Source organism: Heterocephalus glaber, unplaced genomic scaffold (genome assembly GCF_053883595.1).
Source record: "Heterocephalus glaber isolate CG9 unplaced genomic scaffold, H.glaber_assembly_v1.0 deba00001497, whole genome shotgun sequence".
Lineage (NCBI taxonomy): Eukaryota > Metazoa > Chordata > Mammalia > Rodentia > Bathyergidae > Heterocephalus > Heterocephalus glaber.
Window position 1 is genome coordinate 64,959,761 of NW_028258320.1, and position 14,774 is coordinate 64,974,534.

General features: G+C 41.5%; 1 long non-coding RNA gene and 2 pseudogenes across 1 annotated transcript; 2 read left to right on the forward strand and 1 right to left on the reverse strand.

Annotated features, from left to right (window-relative positions):
* The first annotated feature begins 875 nt into the window (after positions 1 to 875).
* LOC110347818 (small ribosomal subunit protein bS18m-like) lies at positions 876 to 11,213 on the forward strand (annotated as a pseudogene).
* LOC147825727 (uncharacterized) lies at positions 3,173 to 13,464 on the reverse strand. The gene is made up of 2 exons (XR_015440454.1): positions 13,404 to 13,464; positions 3,173 to 3,471 (listed from the first exon to the last, which is right to left on the reverse strand). It is a non-coding gene; the product is annotated as an uncharacterized LOC147825727 (long non-coding RNA).
* LOC101717134 (large ribosomal subunit protein eL15 pseudogene) lies at positions 5,692 to 6,384 on the forward strand (annotated as a pseudogene).
* Positions 13,465 to 14,774: the final 1,310 nt, after the last annotated feature.

The window sequence follows — 14,774 nt, forward strand, 5'->3', positions numbered from 1 at the left end:
GAGGCCCTGTCTCAAAAGCAGAAACAAAACACAAAACAAACCAGATTATTTTGGAGCCTTCAGACACCTCTATCTCTTCCTGCTCTCAAATTATTTCTTCTGAAGCAGATGCTAGAGAGGTCTACCAATCATTTCAATGGGATGATTCCCACTTATAAAGGTCTTACTGGCCTTGAGGTTCAAAAACTCAGTACTGTAAAAATACAGAGATAATTAAGCCCCAGCAACCAACTAAGGTCACCAGACACATGAGGGACTGATATATAAGCCTAAATGCCACCACATTAATTTATCATAAGTATTACTGTAAATCTTAGAGTTTGCTGGTCAGTGTCTGCCTGTGCTTCCTTATAACCAAAGCCCTAAGCACTGTCCATATTCAATAAAGTTCGATTTATTAAGGATTGAATCCAAAAGTAAATTTTTCTATCTTCTGCCTTTGCCCTATTTGCTTTCCAATCCAACTACAGTCTAAACACAGAGCATTTTTTGCTGCCCTTCCCCCACCTCACGGAGCACCTTCTAGACAGAAGCAAGGAAGCGGTTTCTTCTGGGATCCACATAGCTGCTTCTGTTAGTTGCATTGTACTCCACTGGGACTTCAAATGGGCTTCTCTGAAACAGAACCATAAGCCTTGGGGAGCTAGCTGGAAGACGCTGTGCTGAATAGTGAGTAGCATGTCTGAGCTTGATGACTTACTTTTCTGTTCGTCTTAGGCTACTTGTTCCATAGGCCTGGGGTTCACTGGCCCAGGTCAAAAGCTCAAGCACGATCTTGGATTCCTCTTCTCTCACCATCCAATTATCACCACCTCCTAAGTACTCCTTGGCTCTGTGCATTCCTGTCTGTCTGTTCAAGCCACTCTCAGCTCTTATCTGGACCTTGCCACAGTCTCCTGATGGATCTCTAGTCTTGTCTGTCTCTAATCCCTTGCCCACATGGCAGCCAAAGTGTCCCTTTTCAAGCACAAAATGAACCTTTCCCTTTCTCTGGTTAGAATCCCTTAATGTCTCCCGTTGTCCTCTCTATATCAGGTCCACACTTGTCAGCCTGGTGCACACAGACCCTTCCTCCCTCGTCTTGGTGCATGCTCCAGCTGGCCCTGTGAACTATGTCACACGTACAGTGTCACACACTGCTTCCTTGCCCAGATAGCCCTTCCTTCCCATCCGAACCACTTCCACCCCTGTGCCTGTGTCTCCTCTTCCTTGTCAGGCATTATCTCTGCCATCACTGTCCTTCATCCCAGTCTGGTGTTCCTTTAAGTACACCCTGTACACCACGTAGGTACACCCTGTCTGTCCACTGCACTGCATTGTAATTGCTTGTTTGATTGTGTGATTTGCTCATGGATTCGGTTTCTTGGGGGCAGGGGCAGAATCTTGATCTTTCGTGTGTCTCCAGTCTCCAGCACCATGTCCGATAAATAATAGTTCTTAAAGCAGCAGCAACAAGTGTAATGACTTCCATTTATTGAACAATTGCTATGTGCCAGGTACTGTGTTGAGGGGCTTATGTAGATTGTCACATTTACTCTGGTGGAAGCTGTCCCAGTCTCCTTTCAAGAGTGAGGGTCTTATTCTATCCTTGGTTGGGAATGCTGCAGGAAGAGATCAAGACCCCATCTCATTTATCTGCCCAGCAACCCTAGGAGTCATGGGCTTTTTTTTTTTTTTGGTACCGGGTATGGAACTCAGGTCCTTACGCTTGCGCAGCAGGTGGCGAAACCACTGAGCTAAATCCCCGGCCCTTCATGGGCTTTTATTAAATCCATTGTGTGTACGAGGAAGGTTTGAAGATGTTTAGTGATTTGTCAGAGTTCACACAGACCAATCTCAGTTGTCCTTTGTGGACTGGCTTGGCTGAGGAAAATTGCCTTGTTCCTTCCAGGAGTTCCCTGCTCTCAGTGGACCGAACCACTGAGGGGCACGCGAGGTCAAACCTTTTGGTGCAACTTGGATAAGACCAATGGGCCATACCAGCTCCAGAGCGCCCTCTGGGGGTGGCTTCTATTTTGTTTGCGTGCATCAAAGCACAACTACAGTTGAAGCAACTGAGGTTTAGAGATGCTGATGACTTAAGTCTTTAACTGGGGGAGTTAAGACTTGAATTTGAGCAATAACTCTAGCCTTCACACTATTAACTGCACACTCAATACATATAATAAGTGAATCAATGGTTTAGTCCCGCTAGTTGCTCAGGAAAAATGTAAAAAGCTACAATTGAGAAACAGAACTTTGAGCACATGATTTTTCTCAACGCTGAGGAAATGAGCAGCTATGGAATCTTCTAGCTGCTACACCTATCAATGGTGGATCTGAGAGAGACTGACTCATAACATAGGTCACAGATAGGAAACTCAAGCTGAGCTATGATGGTGAGTTTTAAATGAAAATGTCACATAAAAGATTTTGGTGTCTGGATGATTTAATCAATTTCTAGTGGAACATGAACTGGCATAGGAGAACAGCCAGTTCTCCCTGATCTATGCAAAACACTGATGTATGCAAAATCCAAGTCGGTTTTGTTTGTATTTGGGACATTATCAGAGATTAGCTCATGCAGCTATGTACACCTTCCCAGCCATCCTCTCCCATGGGGACTTCCAGAAGGGACAGCCCTGATGAGGGGAGGCCAGGGAGCCAGCAGGGAATGTCTGGATGGCCAGGCAGAGAGGCCACAGGCAGTAGGTGTTAGCACTGAGGGGAAGAGGAGATGTCTGCACTGGCTATGCTATGGAGACTACAATAATAAGTTCTATAAATACACCCTGGTGGAGGTGGAGGAGGCAAATCAATATGGCTTAGCTGTAGTGTTTCAGATTGCAGCAATAACCGCATCTGTTCGTCATTAAAAGTTAAAGTCTGTGTGTGCTTGAGCCCAGCTGGCCTGTGCTCTCTGACCCCATGTGGCAGGTACATCCTGTAACAAGCACCTGGACCTTTAATCATACACTATGCTGTTTTTCTCTTTAACAGCCTGTGTTCTTTCCCAAAAGGAAGGTGGGAGCCATGGAGCTGGACGCTTTAATGTTAAAAATTTCTTTTGTTGTTGTTGAGACGGGAAAGGAGAAGGGGTAGGAGTGAGGAGTTATGGAGGCCTTGAGGTGCCAGATGGGACAGGGCTGAGCAAGCGGAAGCAGGGCCAGGGGGCTGGATTGGGTGGATGTCACATCTGGTGTAGGGCTGATCTTCAGGGCATGATAGGGTGAGCACACGGGGCATGACTCTGCTGTTGGGTTGGGGTGCAGGCCTGCCTGGGTGTGGTCCACAGTCCTTGGACATGGAAGGGCTGTTCCCCTACGCCCATCCAGACACTCTCAGGATCTTTAGACAGGAGCATAAGGGCATGAGGAGGACAAGCCAGCTCGGATTTCAGAGACGTGTCATAGCTGACATAACTATGTCCCCAACTCCCAGGCTCCAGACCCAATGCATATCAATCTGTTCCTCTCACTTCCATCGTCCAACCTAAAAAAGAAGAAAAGAAAAATCAGGCACCATGCTGATTGTCAGGACCCATCTCATTTATCTGCCTGAAAGCCCTAGGAGACATGGCCATTAGTAAGCTCACTGTACAGATGAGAATCAGGCTTAGAGATCCCGAGTAACTTGACCAGCTTCACCTAGCTGACCTGCAGGTAGAGCCAGGATTTGAAAGCAAATCCATCTGACTCCAAGGCCTGTATTTAAAACTAAACAGGCCTCTGACTTTTACTGCTTCTCTTTCCTGTGTGAGTCCTAGCTGAACAGCTGCCCTGGGTTAAATAGTATACTCCCAAATTTAGGCCACATGGAATCTCAGAATATCACCCTAGCTGTAACCAAATCAAGATGATGTCATACTTAGCTGGTGTACCAGCACATGACTATAATCCCAGCACTCTGGGAGCCTGAGGCAGGAGGATAGCAAGTTCAAGTCCAGCCTGAGCAACTTAGCAAGACCTTGTCTCAAAAAAAAAAAAAAAAGAGGTCATGCTAAATTAGGGTAGGTCTTAGTCCAATGACTGATGTTCTTATGAGATGAGGGAAATGCAGATGCATGGATATGATGACACAGGGAGAAGGACATGATGCATCTAAAAGCCAAGGAACATCAAGGATATATCTTTAAAGAATCACCCACACATTGTCTCATTTGTCCCTCATCTGGCATGGCAATCCAGCAAGAAAGATTTTCTTGATTCTTCATCTCTCTTCTAGGCAAAAATTAACTGTCTTCCTGTTTAAGGAATATCTCCCTGAATTGTGCTAAACTCTTGGCTCATTTAAGGTGCTATTCTTAAATATGTTTGTAAGTAATTTCTTCCCTTCTACCTATCAGGACCCTCCACATGTTAGGATCAGGTTTCAGTTGTAACTCCAACTAAATATAAATTAATTAACAGCTTATGAAGCCCAGACCAATAAATAGTGGCAGAAATGTAGAGAGGAAGTGGAAACTGTCATGCAGACTGTAATATTGATTATGCCCAAAGCGGGCTGTGAAGAGTTAACCCCACAACTGGCTTGTTTATAAAAGTGAGTCTGGTGGAAGCCTGTGTGCTGAGGTCAGAGTAACTCGCACCCAAATTCCATTCTCACAATTAAAACCTTCTTACTAGAAGGACAATGTTCTAATTACAACCACATATTTTGTCTATTCTGTTCCTAATTCAAGCATGCTTTGTCTTGTCCTTTACAAAGCTTGCTCATATTAATTTCCATAGAAACAGCACAACTGCACCTCCTTGCATGGAGTTCTGCCCTTGCAGGTAGCTCGCCTTTACCCTAATTGATTACCAATAAAAATCAGTGGCTTGGACTGGCCAGCACCTTTGTCAGTTGTACCAGCATTGGTCATCCTGGGATCCTGCTGTCTCTCTTAGTTCTGCCCTTTTAGTGTATTTTTTTTTTCCTTAGGCCTGCATTGTACACTGGGCAGGAGACCGCAACCTAACTGCAGGGGTCTTCTAGTTACTTATTTATTTTTTCACTCCAGCAAACATTAGACACCTGGCTCTGGGACTACAATGATAATGAAATGTGAGCTCAGCCACTACCTTGTAGGAGCTAAGGATTTTCCGGAGGGGAGAACCCTGTGAGCAGTTAAGCATCACAACTGGGTCCATCATGTTACAGGGACAACTAAAGTGCTCTGGGAGCCCAAAGAACAGAACGGCCCGGTGAATCTGGGAAAGCTTCACATCCAACCAGTGCATTTTAAAATCTGAGAAGGACAAGAAGATGCTCTGGTTGCTGTTTAAGTGGCCTAGGGAGGAAGAAGTTGACACACTGGGTAGAGGTTGCTGTCTGCCTCGCAGACCCCAGAACTCACACAGTGCTATGGAGAAGAGGTTGTTCGTAATATAAACAGGTAAATAGCAATGAGAACCTGCCTGCTACAGTGGAAAATCCTTATAAAGACTCCTTTAAGAAGTATGTCTTGTGTGGGAAACGTGTGGATTATAAGAACGTGCAGCTTTGGGCCGGGGACTTAGCTCAGTGGCACCACATCTGCCTTATAAGTCCAAGGTCCTGAGTTCAATACCCAGTACCACACACACAAAAAAAAGAATGTGCAACTTTTGTCTCAGTTTATTTCTCTATATACTGGATGCATTCATGAGAAACATATAACAGGTCTTTGTAGAAAGAAATAGAAAGAAATTTCAAAAGCAATTAAGAGAGCTCAAATAGAAAAAGGGGTTGTGGGAGGAAGGCTTCTTCCTTTCCATCTGGCGGCAGCCATCAGGTAAGCCAAGATGGGTGCATACAAGTACATCCAGGAGCTATGGAGGAAGAAGCAGTCGGATGTGATGCGCTTTCTTCTAAGGGTCCGTTGCTGGCAATACCGCCAGCTCTCTGCGCTGCACAGGGCTCCCCGCCCTACCCAGCCAGATAAAGTGCTGAGACTGGGATACAAGGCCAAACAAGGTTATGTCATATACAGGATTCCAGTGCGCCATGGTGGCCGAAAACCCCCAGTTCCTAAAGGTTCGACTTATGGCAAGCCTGTCCACCATGGTATTAAACAGCCCAAACTTATTAAAGTTTGCCTGAAGCCTTCAGTCTGTTACTGAGGAGCGAACTGGACGCCACAGTGGGGGTCTGAGAGTTCTGAATTCTTACTGGGTTGGTGAAGATTCCACACACAAATTCTTTGAGGTTACCCGCATTGATCCATTCCACAAAGCCATTAGAAGAAATCCTGACACCCAATGGATCACCAAACCAGTCCATAAGCACAAGGAGATGCGTGGGCTGACATCTGCAGGCCGCAAGAGTCGTGGGCTTGGAAAGGGCCACAAGTTCCACCACACTATTGATGGTTCTCGCCGTGCAGCTTGGAGAAGGCGCAATATTCTCCAGCTCCACCGTTACTGCTAATATAAGTAATGTTTGTAAGTTCATAACCTAATAAACAATTTAGGACAGTCCCGTCTGCTTAAAGGTGTTATTTGTTAAGCAGTGTGCTGATTATTTCATGAATGCTTTGTCAAATGAAAGTTAAGATGCAATAATGTTTGAAGACTGTAAGTGATGGTGTATCTTTGTTTTAATAAGCTTTTTTGTCTTTGCTTTATCTTTTTTTTTCAGTAAGTGTATCTTTATTGGTGAAGTGACTTTCTTGTGGACAGAATATCATTGAGTCTAGTTCCTTCATCCACACAGCCAGTCTGTATGTTTTGAGAAATTTAATCCATTATATTGAAGGTTATTACTGATAAGTAAATGCAACACACCTGTCATTGTCTTTTTTCTTCTTCTCCCTGTTTTGTGTATGTATTCCTTTCTTCTTTTGTTCATCTTTGTGGTTTGATGGTTTTTCATAACAATAAAATTCAATCCTTTTTCTTTTGTATTTGCCACTGTTGATTTTTGTAGTTTTCTTTTACAAGATTCAGTTTTTAATGAGTCAACAAACTAAAAAGCATATTTCAATAAATATAACAAGAAAATAAAATTACAGAAATTGTATAAATTCCTCACTGAATGTTTACAAACAGGCAGCCTATGTAGAAAATTGCTATTTTACTCACAACTTTTCATAATTCCACAACTGTAATTAAACAAAGTCTAAAGCGATAGTAAATTCCTCACACCAAATGCTTAAATGCTACTTTGCATTACCACCATATGTGTCAATATTTAAAGTCTTTAATGTGATAAACTTGCTTCTTTCTTGTTGATTTGTCTAATTTTGGTTGGACTGATGACAAAGCTACTCTTGGGGGAATAATGTATATTTAAACGATTTCTATGTCTTGTTTTAATAACATTTAGTGAACCTCGTCACTCACAGGCCAGCTGAAGGGGGAAAAAAAGAGAAGAGATTATAAAGCAACATGAGGGAGTTTAGGATACTCATTTTTAACTTATCCAAAATAAAGAAAGGGATGCTTGATTTTCAAACTTTCTTTTTTAACCCTTCATCAGTAGCTAGATCCAATTTATCCTGTAGTGCTACAGTTAAATTCAGGTGATCTTTTGATGAAAAACAAATGGGTTCATGAATACAAAAATGGATGCAACAAATGGGTCCATAGGTTCCATGAATATACATGGAACTTCTCTTGATGGAAACTAAAATTCAAAACACTCTTAACAAATTTGTAAGATGTTCATTCATAACTTTTCACGGATGTGCAGTATCAAGATTATCTACTTCACTGACAATTGTTAAACTGTGGAACATGTCATAAGAATCTACAGAAACTCTGTTTTTCCAACCTTTTAACTTGTTTTGTTTCTTTTTAGGTTTTTAGTTTTCATTGTTGAGACAAGATCTTGTGATTTAGTTTGGGCTGGACTTAAACTCATTATGTAGCCCAGGATGGCCTCAAACTCACAGAGATCCTCCTGACTCAGCCTCCCAAGCCCTGGGATTACAGGCATGTGCCACTATGCCCGGTCTAACTTTTGTTTTATTTTTCCTTCAATTTTATCTGCCATTGAAAAACATATTGCATTGTTTCTTTTCATAAAAGCATCAGGATCATCAAAAATACTAAAGATATCAGACAAGCAAGTATGGTTATCCAATTCATATTTTTAAAAAGTTGAGGCCAAACAGGTTTCTTGTCTTACAAAACCTCTAAGATCTTGTTTTGTATTTCAAACACTCTTGACAAAATTTTTCCTGAAGACAACTTCCATATTTCAGCATGCAGTAACAGTTTCTAAGATCAACTTCCATATTATCATATAAAAGAAATAATCTTGAACTTAATACATTAGATTTTACATAACTCATAATTTTCACTGTCAGTTAGCACACCATACACTTCAGCTGATTTTTCTTTCATACCAAGACTGTTGTAAGGGATGAAGTAATGTGTTAGTTTATATTGCAGAGCAAGTTCCTTAATCTGGGTGATCATTTTTAGAATGTTTCCCTGTCATTGAAGCTGTACCACCAGAACACTCCCAACACAAAATTTAAATGCCAAGCCACAGCTATTAGCAATGTAAGCTCCATACAGTCCTGAGCTAGTTGTTTGTAGGCAAAGGGGATGGAAGAAAATTCTTCCTTTGTCATATCATCATGTTCAAACCTCACATAAACTAAAAGAATTGTCATATTAGCAGTATCTCTGTACTCATCAAGTTGCAATAAAAAAGCACTTCGAGAGTGTTATTTGTTCTGAGAGTTGGTCTTCCATGTCATTAGCCAGCCCTTGAATGTGGCGAATTATGGAGTCACTGGAAAGTGGTACTTGTGCAACCTTCTTTGATGCAGTCATTCACGACTATCTCGGCAATTGGGTATGGTGTTTTGGACTTGGCAACTGGAAGTGTTACTTTTATAGGAAGCCTGAGAAGCACTGTTTATATGAGAAACATTGAACACCTGCCTTGGTTGATTTTTTCATTCACAACTTTGTCTCAAAGAATTCTTTTGGTTTTGAACTTACTTCTTTATGTTTTCAATATAAATGTCACTTACGTTTTGATGGTTTCAATGCTTCATTAGCCAGTACATCTACACAAATAATTTACTGTGGCTCTAGCACTTCACCCATGAACTACAGCTACAAAACCCAACTCAATATATGAATGATGTTATTTCTGAGTAAAACTCTTATGAACTCTTAGCTTTTACTTCTCTAGGATGACTTTCACTGTTACCATTTCTTTTCTTACTACTGCTATATTCAGAAAAGGTGTATCTTTTCTTCACAAGAAAGTCCAGTGAAGTCTGTTTCTCCATTTTTGTTTTCCATTAGCCTCACTAAGCTTCTGAAAAACTTTTCTCTCATATTTTCTCATTCAATTTCTGCTTCATTAATATGTGAACTGAGATTATCATAATCCATGCTTTGAGACATCAGAGAAAGCCACAAAAATGACCCACTATCTTGAAGCATTGTGGTTCTGGAGAGTCATGGTCCATTCCATCTTATGCAGGCTGGAGTTGCACACCCATGTGCTCCTTTGCAGAATCTCAAGGGGTTATTTTTTCCACAGGAATTTCCTGCACCTAAGTGCCCTATGGGATCTGCTGCCCAGGTGCATCCAGCTCCAAGTCCTCCACCACAGCCACCACCTCAGCCCCACTCTCTGGTCAGTCTGCCCACCCAGGCCTGGGCTCCTTTGGGAGATGGCCAGAAACTGCTCCTTGCTGCGGGTCCAGAATGACAGCAGCTGATGGCAGAGCTTGTGAAGACAGCTCAGGGCCTTAGTAGGCCCTGGGTTCCCAGAGGCAAAAGTGCCCAAAGTGCTGGTATGCAACATGCCCCCTCAGCTGCCAGGGCACTCTGTCCCAAGCATGGTCCTTGTTTTTTACCATCACGCAGATGATAGCCTCCATCCTGCCTGGGTTGCTGTCTGTGCCCATGCTCTCAGCAAATGTGCCTGAGTTCTGGCTCTGTCTCTGGCCAGGAAGTTCTGACGATACCAGAGACTCTGTAGACTAACATGGCCACATCACAGCACACTCAGGTGCAGGTGTTCACAATACAATGCAGCCTTTGGGTCAAAACGCAGGCAATCACCATCTTTGCTTTATCTTATTGGGGAGTTATATGTCAGTGTTTAAAATATGCTGTGTGGTATATGTGATAGATGTAAAATTATTTAAAAGAGAAATGCTAAAACTAGCCCTGTAGATCTGTTTGGTGAATGCAATGAAACCTACAGCTTTATTGGAGTAATGCAATGCTCTGCTGGTTTGAAGTGGCTGGTTTTTTGGAGTTTGGCAAATACAAGTTTAAAATCAGATAACCCTGTATCATGGTCATATGTAGAAAAGATGGGAGCTCAAAAGAATAAACCTGTTGCAAGAGGTTTCTCTTGGAAATGAAATGAATTTAGCTAAGCCTAAACAAAATTGCCTGTCTCCACAGTACCGAGTAAGTTCACATAAAAAGTGTCCAAATTCCTGGTTCAGTTATTTGGCTCCATGGGATTCTGAATTTGATGCACAATAGTCAGCAATAATGTTTGCACTCGTATGTTTTGAAGCTGATGAGTATTGAATGAATATTAGGTTAATACATTTACCTTTAGGTTTGTGAACTAGTGATGAATGTAAGGGTGGAAAGCTGATAATCCAAGAGGCCATTCAGTAACTACCTTAGAATACTTTGAACCCTGTAGCTACATGGGGGAAGAGTATTGGCCATTTAAAGGTATGTTTTATGTAGCCAGTAAACTGTCTTGGGTCAACTCGATTTATCCACTTCCAGAAGAAAATTAAGTCTGTTGGTGTCACTGCAAGTTGATGGCTTTTTAATCTTGTCTGTTTTCTCATCCCTGGTCAGACTACTGTACTTTCAAAAAATTTGCTATTCTACAAAGACCACAATTCAATTCAGTTGTATATTCTAGTAGACAGGTACTATTTCCCAGGTGAAATTTGAGTGTGGAAGAAATTGCCCTTTAACTTTTTCAAATTCTGGGTTTGCTGACTTAAGAATGTGTGTGGGGGGGTCCTAGCTTCAAAGTATAATTGATGCTTTCCATGTACCGATTTTTCTTTCTATAGGGACTTCAGAAAGTTCAGTCGATTTCCAGAAAATACATGTTAACAGACAAAACCTTGAGACCTGAGCTTTCAATAAAATGAAGGGGCCATACATTTTGTGTGTAAAGGTTGTTTAAAGGAATAAATGTCTACCAAACTAAAAAAAAGAGAAAGAGCTCAAATAATGGGGTTAAAGCCAGTTATGTACAAGTATCCTGCATATCTCAAAGACCCTAAAGTTTGTAACCTCAAATATTGGGAATAAATTTTATAAAGTTATTACCAATAAACCTACTTTATAGCAAAAAAATAAAATAAAATAAAATAAAATAAAATAAAATAAAATAAAATAAAATTTTGCTAAATTCCTCTCCAAGTTGGTTAGGGAAGGTCAGCCCATCACCAATAGTGTTCAGAGTGCATGTGCCCCAGGATTTTACTAGACTGTGCTAGCTGACAGTCTGATCTTTGCCAATCTGATATCTTCCTTTTGTGCTTTTAATTTGCATTTCCATTTTTATGAGTATAATTGGACATCTTTTCATGTGCTTAAAGAGATTTGGAATTTCTTTTCTGTGAACAGTCTGTACTTATCCTTTGCCCATTTTTTCTGTTGAGACTGAGGAGGAATGAAAAGGATTTTTATAAATGGAGAAGAGAGAATAAAACAAAGCCACCAGGTAATTGTGGGGTACACAAAGACAGGGACAGGGGCACTAAAAAATAGCCTGAAGTGTTCTGCCTGTGTTCCAATTTCGGGGATTTCTCATCCAAGTCTCTCCTCCTCCTCCTGTCTAAACAACAGCCAGCTCTGAAACCAAGAGAAAAGCCTGGAGATTAAATTCTAGGTTTAGAATTGCAAATTTGAGTTTGGAATGTGAAATATCTGAGAAACCACTAGGCCCCTCTTCTGAGCCTGGTTTATCTCTAGGGGTTTGTTTTAAACGTGGTTACAGATAGAGGGAAATGAGAGTAGGAGTTTGTTGAATGCATTAGAAATAGGCTTGGGAGAAAGTTGTCAGAATGATGGTCAGCAACATGAGTTAGGGATTTCTCTCTAGGACATGACATTCTTTTGTGGTGTTCTTTTGTCTTTTCTTCTCTGGCTAGGGTTAAGTTCAAACTCAAATGGACAGGCATTTAAGTCTGAATCTGTTATTATCCTAGAAGGTAAGACCAAATATGGCCAAAGAATTGTTTTCAGGATGGAGACAGAATCAGGGTTATGTTTTGGGGGGATCACTGTTGTCAGGTGGTTTTTATGACGGGATTTAAGTAGGTATTGGCGTTGCATCCTCTATAGTTTCCAGAAAGTACACAAAGTTGTTTTCAGAGGGTCTTTCAAACCTCATTGTTCTGTTCTTCTACTCTCCAGGGCTTTATTGAACATCCCCTTGCCAATAATCCCTGAGTTAGACCCAATGGAAGGTTTCAGGACATATAAGAGCTGATCCACACATTCCAAGATGGTAGACTCTAGCTAGTGAGGTAAAACTGAAGTGATGATTAATGTTATGTGTCAATTTGGCTGTGCCAAATATTCAAATATTATTTTGGATATTTCTTTTAAGGTTATTGGGGGGGGTGAGATTAACATTTAAATTTGTGGATGTTGAGTAAAGCAGAATGCTTTCCATAATAGGGATAGGCCTCGTACAATCAGTTGAAGGGCTTTAACAGCACAGAATGACCTCTGTGCAAGAAGGAATCTGCCAGAAGACTGCCTTTGGGCTCTTCCTTGGACCTCCAGCCCCATCCTGAAGATTTTGCACTTGCACGTCTACACTTTCCTAAGTCAATTCCTCAAAATCTCTCTCTCTCAACTATATATATAATTGGTTCTGCTTCTCTGAAGAAGCAGGGTTCACAGTGACCAATGAGTTGCTTGATCTTTTTTTTTTTTTTTTTTTTTTGGTACCGGGGATCGAACTCAGGTCATTGGACTTGCGCAGCAGGTGGCGAAACCACTGAGCTAAATCCCCGGCCCCGAGGTGCTTGATCTTTAAGGTGAGATCAGGATGACAGAGATAATAGTAGGGGAGGGTGCTTGCAATCAGGGAGACTCAACAGGAAGTGGACACGAGTAGGCTTCTGAATCAAAGTCAACTTAAATAGGTAGAAAAGGGAGGAAGGGTCTTCTGGGTAGGGGAACATTTCACAAGACCAAATGTGCAAAGCCAGGACCCAGTAGGAAAGCAATTTAGGGGTCACAGTTGCTCCAAGCACTAGCGCCTCCCTTGTGGCCACTGTCACAGCTGCAAGTGGACTCTTGTTAATGGAAGTATGTGTTTAATGCCCACCTCCCTCCTTAGTACATAAGTGTGTGTCCGTTACATATGCATTCCCTGTGCCTACTTAGTTCCATTCTTAGCATAAGCTTATGTTGAATAAATACTGTGGAATTAATTCACTTTGCTCTCCTAGCAAATTCTGATCTGTAACAAAATTAGCTCACCATGTTGTTCCAAAGAGTGTCAAGAACTTGGCAGTGATGATTATGAGAACTGCTTCTTCCTAAAGGAAAGACAATTTTATTACTTTCTGTTCCAAAATACATACTTGTAAACAATTCAGACAGTGCACAAAACTATAAAATAGAACATCTGTAGTTCCACTGCCCAGAAATGAGATGTGAACAAAAATAACATTAAATCACCATTGGCTGTAAAAGGTGACACATTATTATCGCTCTGTTACTGGATCTTTCCTTGTTCTTCAACCAAGATCCTCATATTTATTGAGCACCTACTATGTGTTAGTGTATATGACCTGAAACACAAAGGGCAAGAAGACAGGCACAGGGCATCCCAGCCTTCTGGAACTGTTGCACCAATGAGTTTTCTCAAATCAAAGCTTTTATGAGCTCTGGTGCTTCTGTGCCACCTCTTTTTGGCTGTTCTGAGCGCGATCTTGTTTTTGTGCCTGAAAACACTTTTTTAAAAAAAAAACACAAAAAAACATTGTTTTTTTTTTTTCCCCTCCCCAAAAACCACTTTTCCCTCAAATTGCAACAAAGAAACTTCAGAACATTTCTCCAAAGCCATTTCCATGCATTAAGGTTTTTAAAAATTTATTTTGGTACCGGGGATCGAACTTGGGTCCTTGTGCTTGTGCAGCAGGCGGCAAAACCACTGAGTTAAATCCCTGGCCCTCCATGTATTAAGTTTTGAAAGGCCACTTTCATGACTTCCCTTAGGTCCCTCTGGAAACTCAGCCTCCTTGTTTTACTGATGTTTTTGGTTGTTGTCGTGTCTGAAGATCACGTTCATCTACTAGGGAGTAGCTATTCACTGACAAGCCTAACTGGTTTCATCTGATCACTTTTCACTAAAAAAAGAAAAAAAAGGGACTATTGTTCTTAGTACCTAGAAAGGAACATTTAGCACCTTATTTAGGTATGGATTAGGGGAGGGGTGGTACTGAGGACCTAACCCAGGGCCTCACACATGCTAGGCACCCACCTGCCACTGAGCTGCAGCTCCAGCCCTTTAAAAAATTTTTTTTCTCTTTGGTTACTGGGGATCGAACTCAGGACCTTGTGCTTGTGAGGCAGGTGGCAGAACCACTGAGCTAAATCCCTGGCCCTAAATTTTATTTTTATTTATTTATTTATTTATTTATTTATTTATTTATTTGGTACCGGGGATCGAACTTGGGAACTTGCGCTTGCGAGGCAGGCACTGAAACCACTGAACTAAATCCCCAGCTCCAAATTTTACTTTTTGATATAGGGTCTCATTAAGTTTCATAGGCTGACCTCAGAGTTGGTAATCCTCCTGCCTTAGCCTCCCAACTAGCTATTCTCAGCACGGGTTTTCATTTGTAT